Source organism: Salvelinus namaycush, chromosome 27 (assembly GCF_016432855.1).
Source record: "Salvelinus namaycush isolate Seneca chromosome 27, SaNama_1.0, whole genome shotgun sequence".
Classification (NCBI taxonomy): Eukaryota; Metazoa; Chordata; class Actinopteri; order Salmoniformes; family Salmonidae; genus Salvelinus; species Salvelinus namaycush.
Window position 1 is genome coordinate 38,884,387 of NC_052333.1, and position 26,247 is coordinate 38,910,633.

The 26,247-nt window shown below is 43.7% G+C and overlaps 17 non-coding genes and 1 pseudogene across 17 annotated transcripts; 3 read left to right on the forward strand and 15 right to left on the reverse strand.

The window, feature by feature from the left end:
• Positions 1 to 440: 440 nt before the first annotated feature.
• On the reverse strand, positions 441 to 514 carry trnai-aau. Its single transcript has one exon. It is a non-coding gene; the product is annotated as a tRNA-Ile (tRNA).
• A 473-nt stretch (positions 515 to 987) lies between these two features.
• On the reverse strand, positions 988 to 1,061 carry trnai-aau. Its single transcript has one exon. It is a non-coding gene; the product is annotated as a tRNA-Ile (tRNA).
• A 474-nt stretch (positions 1,062 to 1,535) lies between these two features.
• Positions 1,536 to 1,609, reverse strand: trnai-aau. The gene has a single exon. It is a non-coding gene; the product is annotated as a tRNA-Ile (tRNA).
• Positions 1,610 to 2,083: 474 nt separating this feature from the next.
• trnai-aau lies at positions 2,084 to 2,157 on the reverse strand. The gene has a single exon. It is a non-coding gene; the product is annotated as a tRNA-Ile (tRNA).
• Positions 2,158 to 2,629: 472 nt separating this feature from the next.
• On the reverse strand, positions 2,630 to 2,703 carry trnai-aau. Its single transcript has one exon. It is a non-coding gene; the product is annotated as a tRNA-Ile (tRNA).
• A 471-nt stretch (positions 2,704 to 3,174) lies between these two features.
• On the reverse strand, positions 3,175 to 3,248 carry trnai-aau. The gene has a single exon. It is a non-coding gene; the product is annotated as a tRNA-Ile (tRNA).
• Positions 3,249 to 3,722: 474 nt separating this feature from the next.
• Positions 3,723 to 3,796, reverse strand: trnai-aau. The gene has a single exon. It is a non-coding gene; the product is annotated as a tRNA-Ile (tRNA).
• A 472-nt stretch (positions 3,797 to 4,268) lies between these two features.
• trnai-aau lies at positions 4,269 to 4,342 on the reverse strand. Its single transcript has one exon. It is a non-coding gene; the product is annotated as a tRNA-Ile (tRNA).
• Positions 4,343 to 4,815: 473 nt separating this feature from the next.
• trnai-aau lies at positions 4,816 to 4,889 on the reverse strand. Its single transcript has one exon. It is a non-coding gene; the product is annotated as a tRNA-Ile (tRNA).
• Positions 4,890 to 5,362: 473 nt separating this feature from the next.
• Positions 5,363 to 5,436, reverse strand: trnai-aau. The gene has a single exon. It is a non-coding gene; the product is annotated as a tRNA-Ile (tRNA).
• A 475-nt stretch (positions 5,437 to 5,911) lies between these two features.
• On the reverse strand, positions 5,912 to 5,985 carry trnai-aau. The gene has a single exon. It is a non-coding gene; the product is annotated as a tRNA-Ile (tRNA).
• Positions 5,986 to 6,458: 473 nt separating this feature from the next.
• trnai-aau lies at positions 6,459 to 6,533 on the reverse strand. Its single transcript has one exon. It is a non-coding gene; the product is annotated as a tRNA-Ile (tRNA).
• A 472-nt stretch (positions 6,534 to 7,005) lies between these two features.
• On the reverse strand, positions 7,006 to 7,079 carry trnai-aau. The gene has a single exon. It is a non-coding gene; the product is annotated as a tRNA-Ile (tRNA).
• Positions 7,080 to 7,552: 473 nt separating this feature from the next.
• On the reverse strand, positions 7,553 to 7,626 carry trnai-aau. Its single transcript has one exon. It is a non-coding gene; the product is annotated as a tRNA-Ile (tRNA).
• A 473-nt stretch (positions 7,627 to 8,099) lies between these two features.
• trnai-aau lies at positions 8,100 to 8,173 on the reverse strand. Its single transcript has one exon. It is a non-coding gene; the product is annotated as a tRNA-Ile (tRNA).
• Positions 8,174 to 9,234: 1,061 nt separating this feature from the next.
• Positions 9,235 to 9,308, forward strand: trnai-aau. The gene has a single exon. It is a non-coding gene; the product is annotated as a tRNA-Ile (tRNA).
• A 760-nt stretch (positions 9,309 to 10,068) lies between these two features.
• On the forward strand, positions 10,069 to 10,142 carry trnai-aau. Its single transcript has one exon. It is a non-coding gene; the product is annotated as a tRNA-Ile (tRNA).
• A 3,603-nt stretch (positions 10,143 to 13,745) lies between these two features.
• On the forward strand, positions 13,746 to 25,459 carry LOC120022413 (annotated as a pseudogene).
• The last annotated feature ends 788 nt before the right edge of the window (positions 25,460 to 26,247 follow it).

The following is a 26,247-nucleotide window of genomic DNA, read 5'->3' on the forward strand; positions in this document are numbered from 1 at the left end:
GATGCACAGAGCCTCGCCAGTGCTGGCGCGTAAACGAACAAGTCCACCAACAGATAGCCTGACAGAACTGGACCCTCTTGGTTGCTCCTTGTGGCAAATAAAAAGGCTGGGGAATTAGCTCAAATGGTAGAGTGCTTGCTTGCATGCGAGAGGTAGTGGGATCGATGCCCACATCTCTAAAAAACAATTTTTTTGTGGATCCAAGAACGCTCCAGTTCACACTTCATGCAGCTTTGTCTAAGACAACCTACTGTCATGTAACAATGACAAGCAACTTTCATGTAACACTGATGTCACAATGTCAGATAAAACGAATGACATGATTACTTTCAGAGGAGCAGCGTAGCACACACAATTGATGCCCACAAACAAAGCTGTGGGAAGTTTCCTTGAAGCCAATGCAGAGGATTGAAAGGAACAACAACTCAATATGTACCTCATGGCAGTACGGGGATCGTAACCCACGACCTTGGCGTTATTAGCACCACGCTCTAACCAACTGAGCTAACCGGCCGCTTGCAACGGAGCAACATTTTTAGGATGCACAGAGCCTCGGCCAGTGCTGGCGCGTAAACGAACAAGTCCACCAACAGCATAGCCTGACAAGACTGGACCCTCTTGGTTGCTCCTTGTGGCAAATCAAAAAGGCTGGGGAATTAGCTCAAATGGTAGAGTGCTTGCTTAGCATGCGAGAGGTAGTGGGATCGATGCCCACATTCTCCAAAAATACATTTTTTTGTGGATCCAAGAACGCTCCAGTTCACACTTCATGCAGCTTTGTCTAACGACAACCTACTGTCATGTAACAATGACAAGCAACTTTCATGTAACACTGATGTCACAATGTCAGATGAAAACGAATGACATGACTTACTTTCAGAGGAGCAGCGTAGCACACACAATTGATGCCCACAAACAAAGCTGTGGGAAGTTTCCTTGAAGCCAATGCAGAGGATTTAGAAAAACAACAACTTAAAATGTACCTCATGGCCAGTACGGGGATCGAACCCACGACCTTGGCGTTATTAGCACCACGCTCTAACCAACTGAGCTAACCGGCCGCTTGCAAAGGAGCAACATTTTTAGGATGCACAGAGCCTCGGCCAGTGCTGGCGCGTAAACGAACAAGTCCACCAACAGCATAGCCTGACAAGACTGGACCCTCTTGGTTGCTCCTTGTGGCAAATTAAAAAGGCTGGGGAATTAGCTCAAATGGTAGAGTGCTTGCTTTGCATGCGAGAGGTAGTGGGATCGATGCCCACATTCTCCAAAAAACAATTTTTTTTGTGGATCCAAGAACGCTCCAGTTCACACTTCATGCAGCTTTGTCTAACGACAACCTACTGTCATGTAACAATGACAAGCAACTTTCATGTAACACTGATGTCACAATGTCAGATGAAAACGAATGACATGACTTACTTTCAGAGGAGCAGCGTAGCACACACAATTGATGCCCACAAACAAAGCTGTGGGAAGTTTCCTTGAAGCCAATGCAGAGGATAAAGAAAAACAACAACTCAAAATGTACCTCATGGCCAGTACGGGGATCGAACCCACGACCTTGGCGTTATTAGCACCACACTCTAACCAACTGAGCTAACCGGCCGCTTGCAACGGAGCAACATTTTTAGGATGCACAGAGCCTCGGCCAGTGCTGGCGCGTAAACGAACAAGTCCACCAACAGCATAGCCTGACAAGACTGGACCCTCTTGGTTGCTCCTTGTGGCAAATTAAAAAGGCTGGGGAATTAGCTCAAATGGTAGAGTGCTTGCTTTGCATGCGAGAGGTAGTGGGATCGATGCCCACATTCTCCAAAAAACACAATTTTTTTGTGGATCCAAGAACGCTCCAGTTCACACTTCATGCAGCTTTGTCTAACGACAACCTACTGTCATGTAACAATGACAAGCAACTTTCATGTAACACTGATGTCACAATGTCAGATGAAAACGAATGACATGACTTACTTTCAGAGGAGCAGCGTAGCACACACAATTGATGCCCACAAACAAAGCTGTGGGAAGTTTCCTTGAAGCCAATGCAGAGGATTTAGAAAAACAACAACTAAAATGTACCTCATGGCCAGTACGGGGATCGAACCCACGACCTTGGCGTTATTAGCACCACGCTCTAACCAACTGAGCTAACCGGCCGCTTGCAAAGGAGCAAAATTTTTAGGATGCACAGAGCCTCGGCCAGTGCTGGCGCGTAAACGAACAAGTCCACCAACAGCATAGCCTGACAAGACTGGACCCTCTTGGTTGCTCCTTGTGGCAAATCAAAAAGGCTGGGGAATTAGCTCAAATGGTAGAGTGCTTGCTTAGCATGCGAGAGGTAGTGGGATCGATGCCCACATTCTCCAAAAAACATTTTTTTGTGGATCCAAGAACGCTCCAGTTCACACTTCATGCAGCTTTGTCTAACGACAACCTACTGTCATGTAACAATGACAAGCAACTTTCATGTAACACTGATGTCACAATGTCAGATGAAAACGAATGACATGACTTACTTTCAGAGGAGCAGCGTAGCACACACAATTGATGCCCACAAACAAAGCTGTGGGAAGTTTCCTTGAAGCCAATGCAGAGGATTTAGAAAAACAACAACTTAAAATGTACCTCATGGCCAGTACGGGGATCGAACCCACGACCTTGGCGTTATTAGCACCACGCTCTAACCAACTGAGCTAACCGGCCGCTTGCAAAGGAGCAACATTTTTAGGATGCACAGAGCCTCGGCCAGTGCTGGCGCGTAAACGAACAAGTCCACCAACAGCATAGCCTGACAAGACTGGACCCTCTTGGTTGCTCCTTGTGGCAAATAAAAAGGCTGGGGAATTAGCTCAAATGGTAGAGTGCTTGCTTAGCATGCGAGAGGTAGTGGGATCGATGCCCACATTCTCCAAAAAACATTTTTTTTGTGGATCCAAGAACGCTCCAGTTCACACTTCATGCAGCTTTGTCTAACGACAACCTACTGTCATGTAACAATGACAAGCAACTTTCATGTAACACTGATGTCACAATGTCAGATGAAAACGAATGACATGACTTACTTTCAGAGGAGCAGCGTAGCACACACAATTGATGCCCACAAACAAAGCTGTGGGAAGTTTCCTTGAAGCCAATGCAGAGGATAAAGAAAAACAACAACTAAAATGTACCTCATGGCCAGTACGGGGATCGAACCCACGACCTTGGCGTTATTAGCACCACGCTCTAAACAACTGAGCTAACCGGCCGCTTGAAAAAGGAGCAACATTTTTAGGATGCACAGAGCCTCGGCCAGTGCTGGCGCGTAAACGAACAAGTCCACCAACAGCATAGCCTGACAAGACTGGACCCTCTTGGTTGCTCCTTGTGGCAAATTAAAAAGGCTGGGGAATTAGCTCAAATGGTAGAGTGCTTGCTTTGCATGCGAGAGGTAGTGGGATCGATGCCCACATTCTCCAAAAAAACATTTTTTTGTGGATCCAAGAACGCTCCAGTTCACACTTCATGCAGCTTTGTCTAACGACAACCTACTGTCATGTAACAATGACAAGCAACTTTCATGTAACACTGATGTCACAATGTCAGATGAAAACGAATGACATGACTTACTTTCAGAGGAGCAGCGTAGCACACACAATTGATGCCCACAAACAAAGCTGTGGGAAGTTTCCTTGAAGCCAATGCAGAGGATTTAGAAAAACAACAACTCAAAATGTACCTCATGGCCAGTACGGGGATCGAACCCACGACCTTGGCGTTATTAGCACCACGCTCTAACCAACTGAGCTAACCGGCCGCTTGCAAAGGAGCAACATTTTTAGGATGCACAGAGCCTCGGCCAGTGCTGGCGCGTAAACGAACAAGTCCACCAACAGCATAGCCTGACAAGACTGGACCCTCTTGGTTGCTCCTTGTGGCAAATCAAAAAGGCTGGGGAATTAGCTCAAATGGTAGAGTGCTTGCTTAGCATGCGAGAGGTAGTGGGATCGATGCCCACATTCTCCAAAAAACATTTTTTTGTGGATCCAAGAACGCTCCAGTTCACACTTCATGCAGCTTTGTCTAACGACAACCTACTGTCATGTAACAATGACAAGCAACTTTCATGTAACACTGATGTCACAATGTCAGATGAAAACGAATGACATGACTTACTTTCAGAGGAGCAGCGTAGCACACACAATTGATGCCCACAAACAAAGCTGTGGGAAGTTTCCTTGAAGCCAATGCAGAGGATTTAGAAAAACAACAACTTAAAATGTACCTCATGGCCAGTACGGGGATCGAACCCACGACCTTGGCGTTATTAGCACCACGCTCTAACCAACTGAGCTAACCGGCCGCTTGCAACGGAGCAACATTTTTAGGATGCACAGAGCCTCGGCCAGTGCTGGCGCGTAAACGAACAAGTCCACCAACAGCATAGCCTGACAAGACTGGACCCTCTTGGTTGCTCCTTGTGGCAAATCATAAACGCTGGGGAATTAGCTCAAATGGTAGAGTGCTTGCTTAGCATGCGAGAGGTAGTGGGATCGATGCCCACATTCTCCAAAAAAACATTTTTTTGTGGATCCAAGAACGCTCCAGTTCACACTTCATGCAGCTTTGTCTAAGGACAACCTACTGTCATGTAACAATGACAAGCAACTTTCATGTAACACTGATGTCACAATGTCAGATGAAAACGAATGACATGACTTACTTTCAGAGGAGCAGCGTAGCACACACAATTGATGCCCACAAACAAAGCTGTGGGAAGTTTCCTTGAAGCCAATGCAGAGGATTTAGAAAAACAACAACTTAAAATGTACCTCATGGCCAGTACGGGGATCGAACCCACGACCTTGGCGTTATTAGCACCACACTCTAACCAACTGAGCTAACCGGCCGCTTGCAAAGGAGCAACATTTTTAGGATGCACAGAGCCTCGGCCAGTGCTGGCGCGTAAACGAACAAGTCCACCAACAGCATAGCCTGACAAGACTGGACCCTCTTGGTTGCTCCTTGTGGCAAATTAAAAAGGCTGGGGAATTAGCTCAAATGGTAGAGTGCTTGCTTAGCATGCGAGAGGTAGTGGGATCGATGCCCACATTCTCCAAAAAAACATTTTTTTGTGGATCCAAGAACGCTCCAGTTCACACTTCATGCAGCTTTGTCTAACGACAACCTACTGTCATGTAACAATGACAAGCAACTTTCATGTAACACTGATGTCACAATGTCAGATGAAAACGAATGACATGACTTACTTTCAGAGGAGCAGCGTAGCACACACAATTGATGCCCACAAACAAAGCTGTGGGAAGTTTCCTTGAAGCCAATGCAGAGGATAAAGAAAAACAACAACTCAAAATGTACCTCATGGCCAGTACGGGGATCGAACCCACGACCTTGGCGTTATTAGCACCACACTCTAACCAACTGAGCTAACCGGCCGCTTGCAACAGGGCAACATTTTTAGGATGCACAGAGCCTCGGCCAGTGCTGGCGCGTAAACGAACAAGTCCACCAACAGCATAGCCTGACAAGACTGGACCCTCTTGGTTGCTCCTTGTGGCAAATCAAAAAGGCTGGGGAATTAGCTCAAATGGTAGAGTGCTTGCTTAGCATGCGAGAGGTAGTGGGATCGATGCCCACATTCTCCAAAAAACACAATTTTTTTGTGGATCCAAGAACGCTCCAGTTCACACTTCATGCAGCTTTGTCTAACGACAACCTACTGTCATGTAACAATGACAAGCAACTTTCATGTAACACTGATGTCACAATGTCAGATGAAAACGAATGACATGACTTACTTTCAGAGGAGCAGCGTAGCACACACAATTGATGCCCACAAACAAAGCTGTGGGAAGTTTCCTTGAAGCCAATGCAGAGGATTTAGAAAAACAACAACTTAAAATGTACCTCATGGCCAGTACGGGGATCGAACCCACGACCTTGGCGTTATTAGCACCACGCTCTAACCAACTGAGCTAACCGGCCGCTTGCAAAGGAGCAACATTTTTAGGATGCACAGAGCCTCGGCCAGTGCTGGCGCGTAAACGAACAAGTCCACCAACAGCATAGCCTGACAAGACTGGACCCTCTTGGTTGCTCCTTGTGGTAAATTAAATAGGCTGGGGAATTAGCTCAAATGGTAGAGTGCTTGCTTTGCATGCGAGAGGTAGTGGGATCGATGCCCACATTCTCCAAAAAACATTTTTTTTGTGGATCCAAGAACGCTCCAGTTCACACTTCATGCAGCTTTGTCTAACGACAACCTACTGTCATGTAACAATGACAAGCAACTTTCATGTAACACTGATGTCACAATGTCAGATGAAAACGAATGACATGACTTACTTTCAGAGGAGCAGCGTAGCACACACAATTGATGCCCACAAACAAAGCTGTGGGAAGTTTCCTTGAAGCCAATGCAGAGGATAAAGAAAAACAACAACTCAAAATGTACCTCATGGCCAGTACGGGGATCGAACCCACGACCTTGGCGTTATTAGCACCACAGCTCTAACCAACTGAGCTAACCGGCCGCTTGCAACGGAGCAACATTTTTAGGATGCACAGAGCCTCGGCCAGTGCTGGCGCGTAAACGAACAAGTCCACCAACAGCATAGCCTGACAAGACTGGACCCTCTTGGTTGCTCCTTGTGGCAAATCAAAAAGGCTGGGGAATTAGCTCAAATGGTAGAGTGCTTGCTTAGCATGCGAGAGGTAGTGGGATCGATGCCCACATTCTCCAAAAAACATTTTTTTGTGGATCCAAGAACGCTCCAGTTCACACTTCATGCAGCTTTGTCTAACGACAACCTACTGTCATGTAACAATGACAAGCAACTTTCATGTAACACTGATGTCACAATGTCAGATGAAAACGAATGACATGACTTACTTTCAGAGGAGCAGCGTAGCACACACAATTGATGCCCACAAACAAAGCTGTGGGAAGTTTCCTTGAAGCCAATGCAGAGGATTAAGAAAAACAACAACTTAAAATGTACCTCATGGCCAGTACGGGGATCGAACCCACGACCTTGGCGTTATTAGCACCACGCTCTAACCAACTGAGCTAACCGGCCGCTTGCAACAGAGCAACATTTTTAGGATGCACAGAGCCTCGGCCAGTGCTGGCGCGTAAACGAACAAGTCCACCAACAGCATAGCCTGACAAGACTGGACCCTCTTGGTTGCTCCTTGTGGCAAATCAAAAAGGCTGGGGAATTAGCTCAAATGGTAGAGTGCTTGCTTAGCATGCGAGAGGTAGTGGGATCGATGCCCACATTCTCCAAAAAACATTTTTTTTGTGGATCCAAGAACGCTCCAGTTCACACTTCATGCAGCTTTGTCTAACGACAACCTACTGTCATGTAACAATGACAAGCAACTTTCATGTAACACTGATGTCACAATGTCAGATGAAAACGAATGACATGACTTACTTTCAGAGGAGCAGCGTAGCACACACAATTGATGCCCACAAACAAAGCTGTGGGAAGTTTCCTTGAAGCCAATGCAGAGGATTTAGAAAAACAACAACTTAAAATGTACCTCATGGCCAGTACGGGGATCGAACCCACGACCTTGGCGTTATTAGCACCACGCTCTAACCAACTGAGCTAACCGGCCGCTTGCAACGGAGCAACATTTTTAGGATGCACAGAGCCTCGGCCAGTGCTGGCGCGTAAACGAACAAGTCCACCAACAGCATAGCCTGACAAGACTGGACCCTCTTGGTTGCTCCTTGTGGCAAATTAAAAAGGCTGGGGAATTAGCTCAAATGGTAGAGTGCTTGCTTAGCATGCGAGAGGTAGTGGGATCGATGCCCACATTCTCCAAAAAACATTTTTTTTGTGGATCCAAGAACGCTCCAGTTCACACTTCATGCAGCTTTGTCTAACGACAACCTACTGTCATGTAACAATGACAAGCAACTTTCATGTAACACTGATGTCACAATGTCAGATGAAAACGAATGACATGACTTACTTTCAGAGGAGCAGCGTAGCACACACAATTGATGCCCACAAACAAAGCTGTGGGAAGTTTCCTTGAAGCCAATGCAGAGGATAAAGAAAAACAACAACTCAAAATGTACCTCATGGCCAGTACGGGGATCGAACCCACGACCTTGGCGTTATTAGCACCACACTCTAACCAACTGAGCTAACCGGCCGCTTGCAACGGAGCAACATTTTTAGGATGCACAGAGCCTCGGCCAGTGCTGGCGCGTAAACGAACAAGTCCACCAACAGCATAGCCTGACAAGACTGGACCCTCTTGGTTGCTCCTTGTGGCAAATCAAAAAGGCTGGGGAATTAGCTCAAATGGTAGAGTGCTTGCTTAGCATGCGAGAGGTAGTGGGATCGATGCCCACATTCTCCAAAAATCTTTTTTTTGTGGATCCAAGAACTCTCCAGTTCACACTTCATGCAGCTTTGTCTAACGACAACCTACTGTCATGTAACAATGACAAGCAACTTTCATGTAACACTGATGTCACAATGTCAGATGAAAACGAATGACATGACTTACTTTCAGAGGAGCAGATTAGCACACACAATTGATGCCCACAAACAAAGCTGTGGGAAGTTTCCTTGAAGCCAATGCAGAGGCTGTTGGTGGACTTGTTCGTTTACGCGCCAGCACTGGCCGAGGCTCTGTGCATCCTAAAAATTTTGCTCCGTTGCAAGCGGCCGGTTAGCTCAGTTGGTTAGAGCGTGGTGCTAAGCGTGAGTCGTGAGTTCGATCCCCGTACTGGCCATGAGGTACATTTTGAGTTGTTGTTTTTCTTTATCCTCTGCATTGGCTTCAAGGAAACTTCCCACAGCTTTGTTTGTGGGCATCAATTGTGTGTGCTACGCTGATCCTCTGAAAGTAAGTCATGTCATTCGTTTTCATCTGACATTGTGACATCAGTGTTACATGAAAGTTGCTTGTCATTGTTACATGACAGTAGGTTGTCGTTAGACAAAGCTAGATGAAGTGTGAACTGGAGCGTTCTTGGATCCACAAAAAAGGTGTTTTTTGGAGAATTTGGGCATCGATCCAACTACCTCTCGCATGCTAAGCAAGCACGCTACCATTTGAGCTAATACCCCAGCCTTTTCGATTTGCCACAAGGAGCAACCAAGAGGGTCCAGTCTTGTCAGGCTATGCTGTTGGTGGACTTGTTCGTTTACGCGCCAGCACTGGCCGAGGCTCTGTGCATCCTAAAAAAAATTCTCCGTTGCAAGCGGCCGGTTAGCTCAGTTGGTTAGAGCGTGGTGCTAATAATGCCAAGGTCGTGGGTTCGATCCCTGTACTGGCCATGAGGTACATTTTGAGTTGTTGTTTTTCTTTATCCTCTGCATTGGCTTCAAGGAAACTTCCCACAGCTTTGTTTGTGGGCATCAATTGTGTGTGCTACGCTGCTCCTCTGAAAGTAAGTCATGTCATTCTTTTTCATCTGACATTAGTGTTACATGAAAGTTGCTTGTCATTGTTACATGACAGTAGGTTGTCGTTAGACAAAACTGCATGAAGTGTGAACTGGAGCGTTCTTGGATCCACAAAGAAATTGTGTTTTTTGGAGAATGTGGGCATCGATCCCACTACCTCTCACATGCTAAGCAAGCACTCTAGCATTTGAGCTAATTCCCCTGCCTTTTTGATTTGCCACAGGAAGCAACCAAGAGGGTCCAGTCTTGTCAGGCTATGCTGTTGGTGGACTTGTTCGTTTACGCGCCAGCACTGGCCGAGGCTCTGTGAATCCTAAAAATTTCGGTCCGCAGCAAGCGGCCGGTTAGCTCAGTTGTCGTTAGACAAAGCTGCATGAAGTGTGAACTGGAACGTTCTTGGATCCACAAAAAAATGTGTTTTTTGTAGAATGTGGGCATCGATCACACTACCTCTCACATGCTAAGCAAGAACACTAAAATTTGAGCTAATTCCCCAGCCTTGTTGATTTGCCACAGGAAGCAACCAAGAGGGTCCAGTTTTGTCAGGCTATGCTGTTGGTGGACTTGTTCGTTTACGCGCCAGCACTGGCCGAGGCTCTGCGCATCCTAAAAATTTCAGACACTAGCAAGTGGCCGGTTAGCTCAGTTAGTTAGACCGTGGTGCTAATAATGCCAAGGTCCTGGGTTCGATCCCCGTACTGGCCATTATCTTACTTTTGAGTGTCAAAATTGTGAGTCACTTGCATGTGTATGGTCAAGTGTGCCACATAATTAGTTTTAGTGACTTGCCGAAGTAGCTCAGTTGGGAGAGCGTTAGACTAAAGGTCCCTGGTTCGATCCCGGGTTTCGGCATTAGTTGTTGTTCTATCTTTATCCTCTGCTTTGGCTTCAAGGAAACTTCCCACAGCTTTGTTTGTGGGCATCAATTGTGTGTGCTACGCTGCTCCTCTGAAAGTAAGTCATGTCATTCTTTTTCATCTGACATCAGTGTTACATGAAAGTTGCTTGTCATTGTTACATGACAGTAGGTTGTCGTTAGACAAAGCTGCATGAAGTGTGAACTGGAGCGTTGTTGGATCCACAAAAAAATGTGTTTTTTGGAGAATGTGGGCATCGAGCCCACTACCTCTCGCATGCAAAGCAAGCACTCTACAATTTGAGCTAATTCCCCCGACTTTTTGATTTGCCACAAGGAGCAATCAAGTGGGTCCAGTCTTGTGAGGCTATGCTGTTGGTGGACTTGTTAGTTTACGCGCCAGCACTGACCGAGGCTCTGTGCATCCTAAAAACTGAGCTCCGTAGCAAGCAGCCGGTTTGCTCAGTTGGTTAGAGTGTGGTGCTAATAATGCTTAGGTCGTGCTTTTGATCCCCATACTGGCCATGAGGTACATTTTGAGTGTCAAAATTGTGAGTCACTTGCATGTGTATGGTCAAGTGTGCCACATAATTAGTTTTAGTGACTTGCCGAAATAGCTCAGTTGGGAGAGCGTTAGACTAAAGGTCCCTGGTTCGATCCCGGGTTTCGGCATTAGTTGTTGTTCTATCTTTATCCTCTGCTTTGGCTTCAAGGAAACTTCCCACAGCTTTGTTTGTGGGCATCAATTGTGTGTGCTACGCTGCTCCTCTGAAAATAAGTCATGTCATTCTTTTTCATCTGACATTGTGACATCAGTGTTACATGAAAGTTGCTTGTCATTGTTACATGACAGTAGGTTGTCGTTAGACAAAGCTGCATGAAGTGTGAACTGGAGCGTTCTTGGAACCACAAAAAAATGTGTTTTTTGGAGTATGTGGACATCGAGCCCCCTACCTCTCGCATGCAAAGCAAGCACTCTACAATTTGAGCCAATTCCCCCGCCATTCTGATTTCCCACAAGGAGCAATCAAGAGGGTCCAGTCTTGTGAGGCTATGCTGTTGGTGGACTTGTTAGTTTACTCGCTAGCACTGACCGAGGCTCTGTGCATCCTAAAAACTGAGCTCCTTAGCAAGCGGCCGGTTAGCTCAGTTGGTTAGAATGTGGTGCTAATAATGCTTAGGTCGTGCTTTTGATCCCCATACAGGCCATGAGGTACATTTTGAGTGTCAAAATTGTGAGTCACTTGCATGTGTATGGTCAAGTGTGCAACAGAATTACTTTTAGGGACTTGCCGAAATAGCTCAGTTGGGAGAGCGTTTAACTGAAGTCATAAAGGTTCCTGTTTCTCTCCTGGTTTTTGGCATTAGTTTTTTCTTTATCCTCTGCATTGGCTTCAAGGAAACTTCCCACAGCTTTGTTTGTGGGCATCAATTGTGTGTGCTACGCTGCTCCTTTGAAAGTAAGTCAATTGTGACATCAGTTTCACATGAAAGTTGCTTGTCATTGATATATGACATTAGGTTGTCGTTAGACAAAGCTGCATGAAGTGTGAACTGGAGCGTTCTTGGATCCACAAAAAAAGGTCTTTTTTGGAGAATGTGGGCATCGTTCCCACTACCTCTCGCATGCTAAGCAAGCACTCTACCAGTTTCTACAACTTAATTGAAGCCACCTGGGGTAAATTACATTGATTGGACATGATTTGGAAAGGCACACACCTGTCTTTCTAAGGTCCCATAGTTGACAGTGTAGGTCAGAGCAAAGACCAAGCCATGAGGTCGATGGGATTGTCTGTGGAGCTCAGAGACAGGATTGTGTCGAGGTACAGATCTGGGGGAAGGTACCAAACCATTTCTGCAGCATTGAAGGCCCCCAAGAACACACCAAGAGTCTTCCTAGAGCTGGCCGCCCGGCCAAACTGAGCAATCGGGGTAGAAGGGCCTTGGTCAGATGACCAAGAACCCAACGGTCACTCTGACAGAGCTCCAGAGTTCCTCTGTGGAGATGAGAGAACCTTCCAGAAGGACAACCACCTTTGCAACACCCCACCAACCAAGCCTTAATGGTAGAGTGGCCAGAAGTCAGCCACTTATTAGTAAAAGGCACATGACAGCTCGCTTGGAGTTTACCAAAAGGCACCTAAAGGACTCTCAGACCATGAGAAACAAGATTCTCTGGTCTGATGAAACAAAGATTGGACACTTTGGCCTGAATGCCAAGCGTCACGTCTGGAGGAAACCTGGCACCATCCCTACGGTGAAGCATGGTGGTGGCAGCATCATGCTGTGGGGATGTTTTTCAGCAGTAGGGACTGGGGGACTAGTCAGGATGGAGGGAAATATGAATGGAGGAAAGTACAGAGAGATCCTTGATGAAAACCTGCTCCAGAGCACTTAGGAGATCAGAATGTGGTGAAAGTTCACCTTCCAACAGGACAACAACCCTAAGCACACAGCCAAGACAATGCAGGAGTGGCTTCGGGACAAGTCTTTGAATGTCCGTGAGTGGCCCAGCCAGAGCCCAGACTATGCACGGAGGCTCCCCATCCAACCTGACAGAGCTTGAGAGGATCTGCAGAGAAGAATGGGAGAAACTCCCCAAATCAGGTGTGCCAAGATTGTAGCTTCATACCCAAGAAGATTCGAGGCTGTAATCCCTGCAAAGGTTCAACAAAGTACTGAGTAAAGGGTCTGAATACCGATGTAAATGTGATATATTTTGCAACCAAAAAAAACAACGTTTTTGCTTCGTCACTATGCGGTATTGTGTGTAGATTGACGAGGGGGGAAAACGATTTAATCAATTTTAGAATAAGGCTGTAACGTAACAAAATGTCGAAAAAGTCAAGGGGTCTGAATACTTTCCGAATGCACTGTAGATCACTGGCTAGGCCTACTACAGGGTTATTTTGTACTGTGTTTGTACAGCAGTAGCAATTTGTTATGTAACATATATGATTCATTGAATTGCAATAAATTCTTATTGAGGCCACTCTTTTCACTAAGAGTTAACGTTTATTGCGCATGCTGCGACTACTGCAGTCCTTCTCACCCCCGCCCCTTTATATTACAGTAGGCTATAGCAGAGACCCCTGAATCGACAGAATTTCCGAGGCTATTGCGATTCGGTAAAGGAAGGGTGGGAGACATCTGGGCGCTCTGGGGTCACATTAGCGCAGAATTTGGAACGTGTGTGCACTTTCATGGTCGTTTACATTTAATTTCCTTAAATTTCAATTTCTCTCTTCCATTTGGACTCATTTTTCTATTGTTAACGGCTATAGCCTCACGCGCGTGCGTCCAGTTTCAATAATCTTCTTGCGCAAACCCGATGGCACATTAGGGTTTATTCTATCTAATAACGCTGATCAGCCAGGAGTTATGAATTTCTATTTTGCAGTATTTGCCTTCATGGCACCGTGCATTTTTGTTATAGTAACGGTAGGGGTATCATGTATAATTCATCGAAGGAGGCAGAGTCGGCTTTGAAAACGCTCACTTCTATGATGGACGCTCTGGTTCGTATCAGTGTAAGTAATTCTATACTGTCTGTGGTCTGTGTTAACATGTTTTGTTGTTTTCCCGTTGTAGTCTATTCTAGTCTATGACATTTTATAGGCTAAATTTGATGCTGTTCAGGTGTCTGATTTGCCCGCATTTTCCACCTGTCGGACCACCCTTATTACATCATAATTTGGTCTATACCCTCACAACATTCAAGTACAATAACCATTCATGCCATTCCAACATTTAACACGGCTCAATGTAACACATTGATATATATATATTTTATACGGGCCTTTTCTATAGGCTATTTCTAGAAAATATATAGCCTCTTTCTCCTCAACCTGCCCATCATCACCCTATTCTTCTACCTCGAATGTGGTAATTAATTCGTTATGTTAGTGTAACGGATGTGAAATGGCTAGCTAGTTAGCGGGTACGCGCTACTAACGTTTCAATCAGTTACGTCACTTGCTCTGAGACCTGAAGTAGGGTTGCACCTTGCTCTGCAAGGGCCGTGGCCTTTGTGGAGCGATGGTTAACGATGCTTCGTGGGCGACAGTTGTTGATGTGTGCAGAGGGTCCCTGGTTCGCGCCCGAGGTCGGGGCGAGGGGACGTAATAAAGTTATACTGTTACATTAGCCTAAATAGTATTACACCTAGATATTAAAGAAACAGATATGTGTGTTTTAAATAACACTGGTAGCCAATACAAAATCATAATCAGGTTGCTTGCTGTCTTGTGATGTTTGAGAACAAAATGTCGTACACCCATGTCGTATTGTGAATGTTTACGACTTCCCATTAGGCTACCATTTAAAATGTCCATTCAATTTTCCTGCATTTTTTTTAAAATCAAGCTGCGTCCAAATATGTTGAAGCCTTCCAAATGTATTGAACCACTTAGGTAGGCCTATCATAGGCTTAACGAATGTTGGTGCACATTTCTGAGACAAAACTATAAGGTGCTTTATAATGGCTTGTGTAAAAACATGTAACCTTATTGTTTTCCAACTGCAACATTATACAAACTCGAAACAAAAAGAGAAACCATGCAAATAAATGCCACACACTTTGTGGAGCTCCTGGAATAAGCAGAAACCAGGGATGCTCATTACCATGGAGACGGGATTCAGGCCAGGCCCATGGAGGCCTTTTGCTGCAGAGGGGGAGATAAGGCCAAAAAAGGAATGGCTATGGGTACGAATTCTCTGGAACCCTGCACATGTGTGAGATTCTCTACTTTACACTAAAGGAAAGATTCACCAATGTTTTATGTTATATTGTTTTGGTGCATCTCTGAGCGATGTTCTATCAGTTCCCAGAGTCATTTCATGCTTTCATGTGTATCTGAGCTCTTGCCGCTGTTCACATTTGGCAAAACGCATCATACCTTCTGTTTTTCTATATTTTGAAAGGGATATATCTTGAAAACTGGATTGCTGACATGCAAAACATTTTGGGACTGTATCAACAGTTGATGAATGAAACAAATACCAAAATATAGTTTGAGTGGAATTGTCCTTTAAGCCTTGTGCACACCAACTGCTGTGAACTGTATGCGTTCTGGCGGAAGTCCATGCATTTCAATGGGAGGCAATCTGCACTGCTGCGACTCATCTGCTGGACTAGGTTGTGGTGCGTGCAGTGTGTCGCATGTGTTGGGATTTTTTCCCAACTTGTGGGTCGCTTTGCCATGCCGTATCAGAAACAAAAGTAGATGAACCACAGAAGGTGCTGTGTGCGAAGATTGTTCTCTGAACGTTCTGAGAACACGACTTTAAATAGAACCACGAGGAAACCTCCAGGGAACGCGATGCTGAAGTACTGAAATTCCCATCTCAGAAACATACAGTATGGCTTTCTGAACATTATGTGCCAGCTGGGTATCCTGTACCCTTCACAGAACATTGTGGGAAGGTTGTAAGCAAAATAACCATAGGACAACCACACGCTCACCTAGGTCTAAGAAACATATGGTTCTCAGAACGTTATGTTCTGGCTGGGTTGTATCCTTTTCTTCATGTCATAAAAATTGCCCAGGGTTCTTATTTCTGCTGTACAGAGGCTACATAGTCATGTCAATACATTTGGTTGAGGGTTCAGAAGAGGGTGAGTAAAGAGAAAAAACGTGAAGGGAGGGGAGAGTGAGCAGCAGTTATATATAAAAACAGAGTTGCTGCGGATCTTACTTTTCCAGACCTTCGCTCCCATCAGCCAAGGCGCCGAAGCCTCTGTACATGTGCCGGACCCCTCACAGTCTCAATCCACTACACTTGTAGAGAACAGGATACCGAACGGTGCTCGCTTAATAAAGTTAGATCAACGCTGAATCAATGGCCGTGTTCGAGAGCATATCAAAACGACTGCAGACGACTGCCGACTGACTCATGACTTATTATTATTTGTAGATCAGTCAGTCACAATTTACCCATGATACATTGCGGTTTTGATCCTTTCGAACACGGACAATGTCTGCATGATCACATGTTGTTTGTTACGTTACAGCCTTATTCTAAAATTCATTAAAAGTGTTTTTCCTTCATCAATGTACACACAATAACTCATAATGGCAAAGCAAAAAAAAAAGAAGACATTTTTGTAAATTTATTACAAATGAAAAACTGATATCACATTTACATATGTATTCAGACCCTTTACTCAGTACTTTGTTGAAGCACCTTTGGCAGCGATTACAGCATCAAGTCTTCTTGGGTATGATGCTACGCTTGGCACACCTGTATTTGGGGAGTTTCTCCAATTCTTCTCTGCAGATCCTCACAAGCCCTGTCAGGGTGGATGGGGAGCGTTGCTGCACAGCTACTTTCAGGTCTCTCCAGAGATGTTCAATTGGATTCAAGTCCGGGCTCTGGCTGGGCCACTCAAGGACATTCAGAGACTTGTCCCGAAGCCACTCCTGTGTTGTCTTGGCTGTGTGCTTAGGGTTGTTGTCCTGTTGGAAGGTGAACCTTCACCCCAGTCTGAGGTCCCGAGCACTCTGGAGCAGGTTTTCATCAAGGATATTGCTGTACTTCGCTCTGTTAATCTTTGCCTGTATCCTGACTAGTCTCCCAGTCCCTACTGCTGATAAACATCCCCAAAACATGATGCTGCCACCACCATGCTTCACCGTTGGGATGGTGCCAGGTTTCCTCCCGACGTGACTCTTGGCATTCAGGCCAAAGAGTTCAATCTTGGTTTCATCAGACCAGATAATCTTGTTTCTCATGGTCTGAGAGTCTTCAGGTGCCTTTTGGCAAACTCCAAGCGGGCTGTCATGTGCCTTTTATTGAGTGGCTTCCGTCTGGCCACTCTACCATAAAGGCCTGATTGGTGGCTTGCTGCAGAGGTGGTTGTCCTTTTGGAAGTTTCTCCCATCTCCACAGAGGAACTCTAGAGCTCTGTCAGACGGACCATCTGGTTCTTGGTCACCTCCCTGACCAAGGCCCTTCTCCCCTGATTGCTCAGTTTGTCCAGGCGGCCAGCTCTAGGAACAGCCTTGGTGGTTTGAAACTTCTTCCATTTAAGAATGATGGAGGCCACTGTGTTCTTGGGGACCTTCAATGCTGCATAATTTTTTCGGTTCCCTTCTCCAGATCTGTGCCTCGACACAGTCGAGAGCTCCACGGATAATTCCTTCGACCTCATGGCTTGGTTTTTGCTCTGACATGCACTATCAACTGTGGGACTTTATATAGACAGGTGTGTGCCTTTCCAAATCATGTCCAATCAAGTGAATTTACCACAGGTGGACTCCAATCAATTTGTAGAAACATCTCAAGGATGATCAATGGAAACAGGATGCACCTGAGATCAATTTCGAGTCTCATAGCAAAGGGGTCTGAACAAGATATTTCTGTTCATTATTTTTAATACATTTGCTAAAATTTAAAAAAAACAGCTTGTCATTATGGTGTATTGTGTGTAGATTGCTGAAGGTTATAATTTAAAAAAATCTATTTTAGAATAAAGCTGTAACGTAACAAAATGTGGAAAAAGTCAAGGGGTCTCAATACTTTCTGAAGGCACTGTATTCTATATAACAGAACCAGATAAAATAGCATATTTTAACATTACTGTAAGAGAAAAAACACCACCTAATTTCTTTCTAATTTCATTTTTAGGATGATGTTCGCATTTAGGATGATGTGGCCAAAACACAGCAGCGCGCAAGGTGCAACTAGGCATAATATGTTCTTTGATTGAAACTAAACACAGGAAGGCTATGCTGCAGTTTTTTAACACCATCTTCTCAAAAAATTAGCTCACTGCACATAATTCAAAAGAACACTGTAGGCTACTTCGAAACCGAAGCGGCCTATGACCTATAAGAAGATCTAAATGCATATCCCCATGAAACTGATTGGTATGCAGATGCTGCATGGACGTTTCACCGGTAAAGTTTGAAGAATTGTCATTCACGATTGACAGTGGAAAATGTGAAGGGAGGTTCCCGACAAGTAGAGCAGAGAATGTGAGCAAAGTAGACGATCCCAGGGACCCACAGCCTGGATACACAGCAATATCCTAAAAATAATGTGTGAGTAAAATAGCACAAGCTCTGCACAGAATGTGATTAGGATCTTTAGCTCTGGGTTAAGAGGTTTCCAAGGGGGCGGAATGGGGCCTTACCTTTGGATCTGCAGCCTCGGCCAAGAAACACCAGGCTACTAGAAGATTGCACAGCGTGGTAGTCTACACTAGTAACCTAGTTATCAAAAAAGAAAACAATGACTGAATTCACTCTTTTGACGCACTAGGCTATATCAATAGGAATTAAAAGGGAGTCTTTGGGAGTGTTCGAGGGGCGCCTTCCATAGTGTGTTGCATTATAGGGCTAAAAGTTGTCCGATTTGCGACTGCATGAACTTTACAAAAACCATGTGATCAAAGGTCATGAGGTATTGAATGCAGTTGACTGAAAAGTTCTGCAGTTGCTCATCACCAACTTCATCCTGCAGCCCTCACCTGCATTGTGGGAGGCTCTATTGTCAACCAATCATTAAGGTGTTTTTGTTTTACCAGATGTGACTGAAACAGGAACCAACTTTGCCGCAATTCATGTATGCATTAGATATGTACAATTGAATGTGGTATTTGAGGCTCTCTCTCACCAAATGATAGCACAATGTACTGTACACACATATATTTACAGTTTGTGAGTGCGTGATATGGGGGTTGGAGACATTACAACGAAAAACTTTTATAAACAATGGCAACGCTACCATGTTGCAGTGAGCCCTGCTGTTGGAAAACCACATCAGTGTCCAGCTTTCGGCTGTCGCAGATTAACCTCCCCCGACTTCACTCCTCGACTTTTGTCTACAGTCGGTTGCTTTCACCTTAGTACCATTAAAATAATTTGCATCTCACAAATCCTGAGCAGTGAGTTGAGGACCAATCAAATTAGATTCCATCACTCTAGCAAAGAATGTGCCATCATCCCGTCATTCTACGTTCATAAGAGTTGTGTTCTTTACTACACTTTTATGACCTGTATAAGGTGTCAGAAAAATATCCCAATGGTTCATGCCTTCAAAGCAAGAGTTGCCATGTCAGTTACCTGTGTGATATCATCGGTCTGACTAAACTGTTATCAATTTAACATGTCTATTCTGCGTGTGGTAAGCTCTTACAACATCTGTACATACGTACAATGTAAGTATCTTAACTTGATCACTCTACTGTCGTGGAGAACTTTCCTGCTGTCTACTGTAAATTGCCACAGTAGATTTGCCGTGGTAATATTTGATTTATATTGTAAGGAATGCTTGTCAAATATACTGAACAAAAATATAAACGCAACATGCAACAATTTCATTGATTTACTGAGTTACAGTTCATATGAGGAAATCAGTCAATTGAAATAAATAAATGAGGCCCTTATCTATGGAATTCACATGACTGGAAATACAGATATGCATCTGTTGATTACACATACCTTAACAAAATGGGCCTCAGGATCTCGTCCCGGTATTTTTGTGCATTCAAATTGCCATCGATAAAATGCAATTGTGTTCGTTTTCCGTAGCTTATGCCTGCCCATACCATAACCCCACCGCCACCATGGGACACTCTGTTCACAACGTTGACGTCAGCAAACCACTCGCCCACACGACGTCATACATGTGGTCTGCGGTTGTGAGGCCAAATTCTCTAACATGACGTTGGAGGTGGCTTATGGTAGAGAAATTAACTTTCAATTCTCTGTTCACAAGTCTGGTAGACATTCCTTGCTCCCTCATGAGCAAAAACATGAGACATCTGTGGCATTGTGTTGTATGACAAAACTGCACATTTTAGAGTGGCCTTTTATTGTCCCCAGCACAAGGCGCATCTGTGTAATGATCATGCTGTTTAATCAGCTTCTTGATTTGCCACAGCTGTCAGGTGGATGGATTATCTTGGCGAATGAGAAATGCTCACTAACAGAGAAGTGAACAAATTTGTGCACAAAATTTCAGTGTAGATAAATCGCCCTGAGTCTGTTAAAAAAGGACTAAGTTGTTCCGAAACAATACCAACCAGAGGGCGAACATACAGTAACTTGAAAGACTTTGGTTGCAAGCAGGACTAACGTTAAGGTAACATAGTGTTAGGTTCTAATTCTCAGAGTAAAAACTCAACGGACATTATGAAAGCTTAACCAACAAACTAACTGGCTAGCGACATCGAGACACAAATGAGAGACCACTTCACTCTGAACATTTTACTCGCCCTAGCAGAGCTGGTTAGGCTGTTTTCATGTTATCCAGAGCGTTGGTGACTGTGCTTCTGGCAACAATTTAATAATGATTTTTTGCCAACGTTTACTGACACCGGCCATATTCAACGGGTGTTGAGCGTTCGTAAATTCATCAGTAAATTCATCTGGCACACTCAGGCGAGAGTACCCTGAAATCAGAGTAAATAGCCAGAGTGAATTTATGTCCATTGAGAACGCACAACGACTATACCACTTAGCTAAGAATGACGTGAATTATCAAGTCAATAAACATTGGGTACTTAGATATCATATAGTTAATATACTGGCAATTAGTAGCCAACTAACATTAGGTAGCTAGCTAGCGATGCACCCCGTATTATCGGCATATTAAACAGCGTCTAAGAAATATATTACCTTCAACAGTGTTATCTTGTGATCAAGCCATCAATGTTTTGTGGTTATTTGTGTCGTAAAAATGTTAGCTAATGGGTTAGCAATTAGCATGTTTGACATTTCAGTGGAAATACTACTACTATCAGTGGTAAGCGGTGTATTATCGACATACGGTCCCCAGTTAATGGCCACCTTAATATTTTGTTCAATTACAATATATATCTGTTTAATTTTGTTCAAAAAAAGAGACACCAACCTTGTATCCGAAGTGTTTACTAGATAGTTGACTAGTTCCCCCTCCGATGTTGTAGGGAAATTAGCTAACATACCAGTAGTTAAAGCAATGAATTTGTATCCGCTCTCGTCGGACTTCGGCTGCATATTTTCCGCCATTTATTCAAATGTGAAAACGTTGTGAAGCCACGCCCATTTTCTGAAGAATTGCATTATTGGCCCTAAAAGCACGGGAAATAGTGTCCACTGCTTGTTTACCTCGTATTTTGGCGAATGTAGCACAACATCCGGGAACTTTTGGCATACTAACTCTATCCATACTATGACCAATTAGCATACTACATACTTAATTTACGTCACAAATAGTATGGTTAGTATGAGTATACAAACACAGCTCAGGTCTTTTTGAGGTGTTTTGACTGATTTCATGTCAATGCTAATATGGCAAAAAATTTGCCCCATAGTTGCTAAAAAAAACTACCCGTCTATGCTTTAGTGAGAAAGTGTTCAGATCAGGTGCAACTACATGTACCCACCCCCAAAATGAATATTTATGAACAATTCCCCACATCCACAACTTCTCACCTGAATGTATTTTTTTTAAACATTTGAAGCGGTTGGGCAAAGGCTGCAATTGCGGTTGAGACTTACCCTTTAACCTTTGAGTTGTTTCTGTTTTAACGCTGTAACCACACGGAATTGATGCGTCAAAAATACATGTTCATCCATGAGTCAAAGGGCATATGTGTGCTGGGGTCAGTGGTATTAATAATTTATTCTGCCTATTGCTTTCCTTCAACATACAGTACCAGTCAAAAGTTTGGACACACCTACTCATTCAAGGGTTTTTCCTTATTTTTACTGTTTTCTACATTGTAGAATAATAGTGAAGACGTCAAAACTATGAAATAACACATGGAATCATGTAGCAACCAAAAAAGTGTTAAACAAATCAAAATATATTTGAGATTTTAGATTCTTCAAAGTAGCCACCCTTTGCCTTGATGACAGCTTTGCACACTCTTGGCATTCTCTCAACCAGCTTCACTTGAAATGCTTTTCCAACAGTCTTGAAGGAGTTCCCACATATTCTGAGCACTTGTTGGCTGTTTTTCCTTCACTCTGTAGTCCAACTCATCCCAAACCATCTCAATTGGGTTGAGGTCGGGAGATTGTGGAGAACAGGTAATCTGATGCAGCACTCCATCACTCTCCTTCTTGGTGAATTAGCCCTTACACAACCTGGAGGTGTGTTGGGTCATTGTCCTGTTTAAAAACAAATGATAGCCCCACTAAGCGCAAACCAGATGGGATGGCGTATCGCTGCAGAATGCTGTGGTAGCCATGCTGGTTAAGTGTGCCTTGAATTCTAAAAAAAATCACAGACAGTGTCACCAGCAAAGCACCCCCACACCATCACACCTTCTCCTCCATGCTTCAAGGTGGGAAGTACACATGCAGAGACTCTGCGTCTCACGAAGAAACAGCGGTTGGAAGCAACAATCTCAAATTGGGACTCATCAGACCAAAGGACAAATTTCCACCAGTCTAATTTTCACTGCTTGTGTTTCTTGGCCCAAGCAAGTCTCTTCTTATTATTGGTGTCCTTTAGTAGTGGTTTATTTGTAGCAATTCAACCATGAAGGCCTGATTCACGCAGTCTCCTCTGAACAGTTGATGTTGAGATAGATGTGTCTGTTACTTGAACTCTGTGAAGCATTTATTTGGGCTGCAATTTCTGAGGTTGGTAACTCGAATGAACTTATCCTCTGCAACAGAGGTAACTCTGGGTCCTCTCTTCCTGTAGCGTTCCTCATGAGAGCAAGTTTCATCATATCGGTTGATGGTTTTTGCGACTGCACTTGAAGAAACTGGCAGTGGACGCTGGCACGCTGGCAGTGGAGATGCCAAGACCCTCATTAAGAAAGAGCTAACCAACCTCATCAAGGCTAAGTTCTTGAAATTTTCCGCATTGACTGACCTTCATGTCTTAAAGTAATGGTGGACTGTCATTTCTGTTTGCATATTTGAGCTGTTCTTGCCATAATATAGATTGGTCTTTTACCAAATAGGACTATCTTCTGTATACCACCCCTACCTTGTCACAACACAACTAATTGGCTCAAATGCATTAAGAAGGAAAGAAATCCCACAAATTAACTTTTAACAAGGCACACCTGTTAATTGAAATGCATTCCAGGTGACTACCTCATGAAACAGGTTGAGAGAATGGCAAGAGTGTGCAAAGATGTCATCAAGGCAACAGGTGGCTACTTTTTTGGTTACTACATGATTCCATATGTGTTATTTCATAGTTTTGATGTCTTCACTATTATTCTACAATATAGAAAATAGACAAAATAAAGAAAAACCTTGAATGAGTAGGTGTGTCCAAATTTTGACTGGTACTGTATAATAAAACAATTGATTTTCCGTAACGAAAAATACATATACCCCCTACAAATATGTAAATGTATTATAATACACATAAGAATTCCCACGAGACGCGTTGTAGCCTGCACGTAGCCTACATAAGGTAGCCTACAATGTTGGTACGGTATTGCATCATATACAAACACTGCTTCCTGCTGCCACCTGGCGGCAATTCAAAATATTTATTTAGATATTCAAATCCCTCTGCTGCAGGATTATTTTCCTCCTGTGACGAAAGTGGTCAAATTAAGATCCGACATCTGTACATACATACTTACTTACTCAGTCCTCTTCATTCCAAAGCAGAACATAAGGCATTCCAAATGTAAGCTACTTGCCTAGTAGCCTACTTATAATAGTTTCCACCCCCAGGATCACCATCAGTCACAGACACCAGAGCATAGCCCACACCTCTGGAAGCCTCCCTGGGAGCCCTCATCATGACAATCCACAAGCACGCTGGCAGTGGAGATGCCAAGACCCTCATTAAGAAAGAGCTAACCAACCTCATCAAGGCTAAGCTGCCAAACATTGCTGGGGTGAGTCATTGCAACACCTCGGGCCAGTTTTCCGGACACCGATTAAGCCTATAGTCCTGGACTAAAAAGCACTTTAAAAAATGAAAATCCATTGAGCATGCTTTTTTTAAAGTCCAGGACTAGCCTTAATTTGTGCCTGGGAAACCGCTCCCTTATGAGATAGAAAATGCTATTCTAATGCTATTTTTTATTGTTGAAGATGCAGTCCGGGATCTTAAGCACTAACAAATTCGTAACATATTTTACGAATTGGAATTTGCAGGACGCAACATATCATATGAAATGGATGATGTAGTCCACCATTTTTTTTCAGGGACCCGTTTTTGCTCCTGAGCACTACTTTCAAAACTACTGACTGAAATTATAAAAAATCTCTGGAGCATCACTTTAAATGTGTCATGATTTTAAGAATAAAATCCACTTGAAATTAAGTTTTATTGAACTTTGACTGATTCTATATTGCAGTCCTAGCCATTCGGTGTGAATGACAATTAAATACAGAAATCCTAATATATTGTGTCTTTCTTGTGATCCTATATTACATTGACATAAGCAGAAGGGTGGTCCTGAAGTGGGGCACCTGATGACAATGCTGGACCAGGACGCTGACGGCTCCATGAGCTTCAAGAAGTACATCACCTTGATTGGATCCCTTACATGTGCAACTGTGCCCTAGCGGGAAAATGCCAGCTTCCATCTGCTTTGTACAGTGTATTACATTACACTCGTGCACCCCAGTACATAATTGGAAATGTATAATTTGATTCAATGCAATTCCCCCCTTCTGCAAATCAAATATGTATCTGTTCAGATTTTTGGTCTCTGGATAAGCTACCAACATTCTCATCTCCGGAGCATTTAAAAAACTCCAATATTTCCCTTTGGATCATGGCACTTGCTTTCATGACTGTTACTTAAGTCAGCAAGTTGTGCGATAAGCCTGCTCACTGCTGCGTGTGTTGGTGGCTTGATGGCGCATGTTTTGATAGGCCTACCATGAACCCATGTTATCCATATCTATTAAAACAGCTTACAACAGAAATAGAATTAGCCCTACTATTGTAATGCATGATTGCAATGCAATTCCCCCCTCCTGCAAATCAAAATGCGTCTGGATTTACCGGTAATATTCTCAACTCCAGAGCATAAAAAAACTCCCATAGGCCTATTTCCTGTGGGATCAGGCGCATGCTTTCTCTCTAAAATGCTATGTTTTAATAGGCCCACCAAGAACCCATGTTATCTATATCTATTATAAAACAGTAGGCCTGTAGGCTAGTGTTGGTCCTGCATGTCCGATGCGCAAGATGCACATCCAAATTGGGAGTGAGAATGTCATTTTCACTTCTCAGGTGAGGGCTGACTAATCTACCAGCTCACGTTTGTAGCCTATGTTGTAGGCCTAGTGCTAGTTTGACTCATTGTGTACAGTACTTTGCTTTATTTGAAAGCATTATTTTAAAGGATTTGAGGGTTAGTTTAAGAGTTGGGGAAAACAGGGCAATGAGTCATTAGATCAGCCATTGAAGATTTTATGCACAGGGAATAGGCTGCTTTAATTTTATGCCCATAGCACTGTTGATAGTATACCTTGGATACTGTGGATTGCTGCATGTTGCATACATGACGTGTATAAACCCTGGATGACTGACAGGGGGCGCTGTATTGAAGTCACCTCACAGCCATCTTGGCATCTCTGCAATGTAAAACATATTTTTGAAGATATAGAAATGCATTTATTATTGTCTACATTCGTTTTTTGACACATGTATTATATTACAGACACCATAATGCACACTTTTAAATTATATTATGTGAGCTAAACATATACATATATATATATATATTACAAAATCCTTAAAGTATATATTTTTGGAGTACTAATGTTACTGTCCCCAACAACAACAACAAAAATACTTAAATAGCCGTGGGAAGTAGGGGTGCTGAGGGTGCTGCAGCCACCCTTGATAGATTACAATAAAAAAAGTATTAAGAACATTTTTTTTTTAAAGAAAAAAAACATTTGTGCACTAGGCCTTTATTAATCCTGTATGAGAGGAGCAGAGAAAAACTCCTTATCAGCAGAGCCTGCAGAAATGCCTCCGTTCTTTCACCATTCATTGTTCCCATATGGGATTTTACAA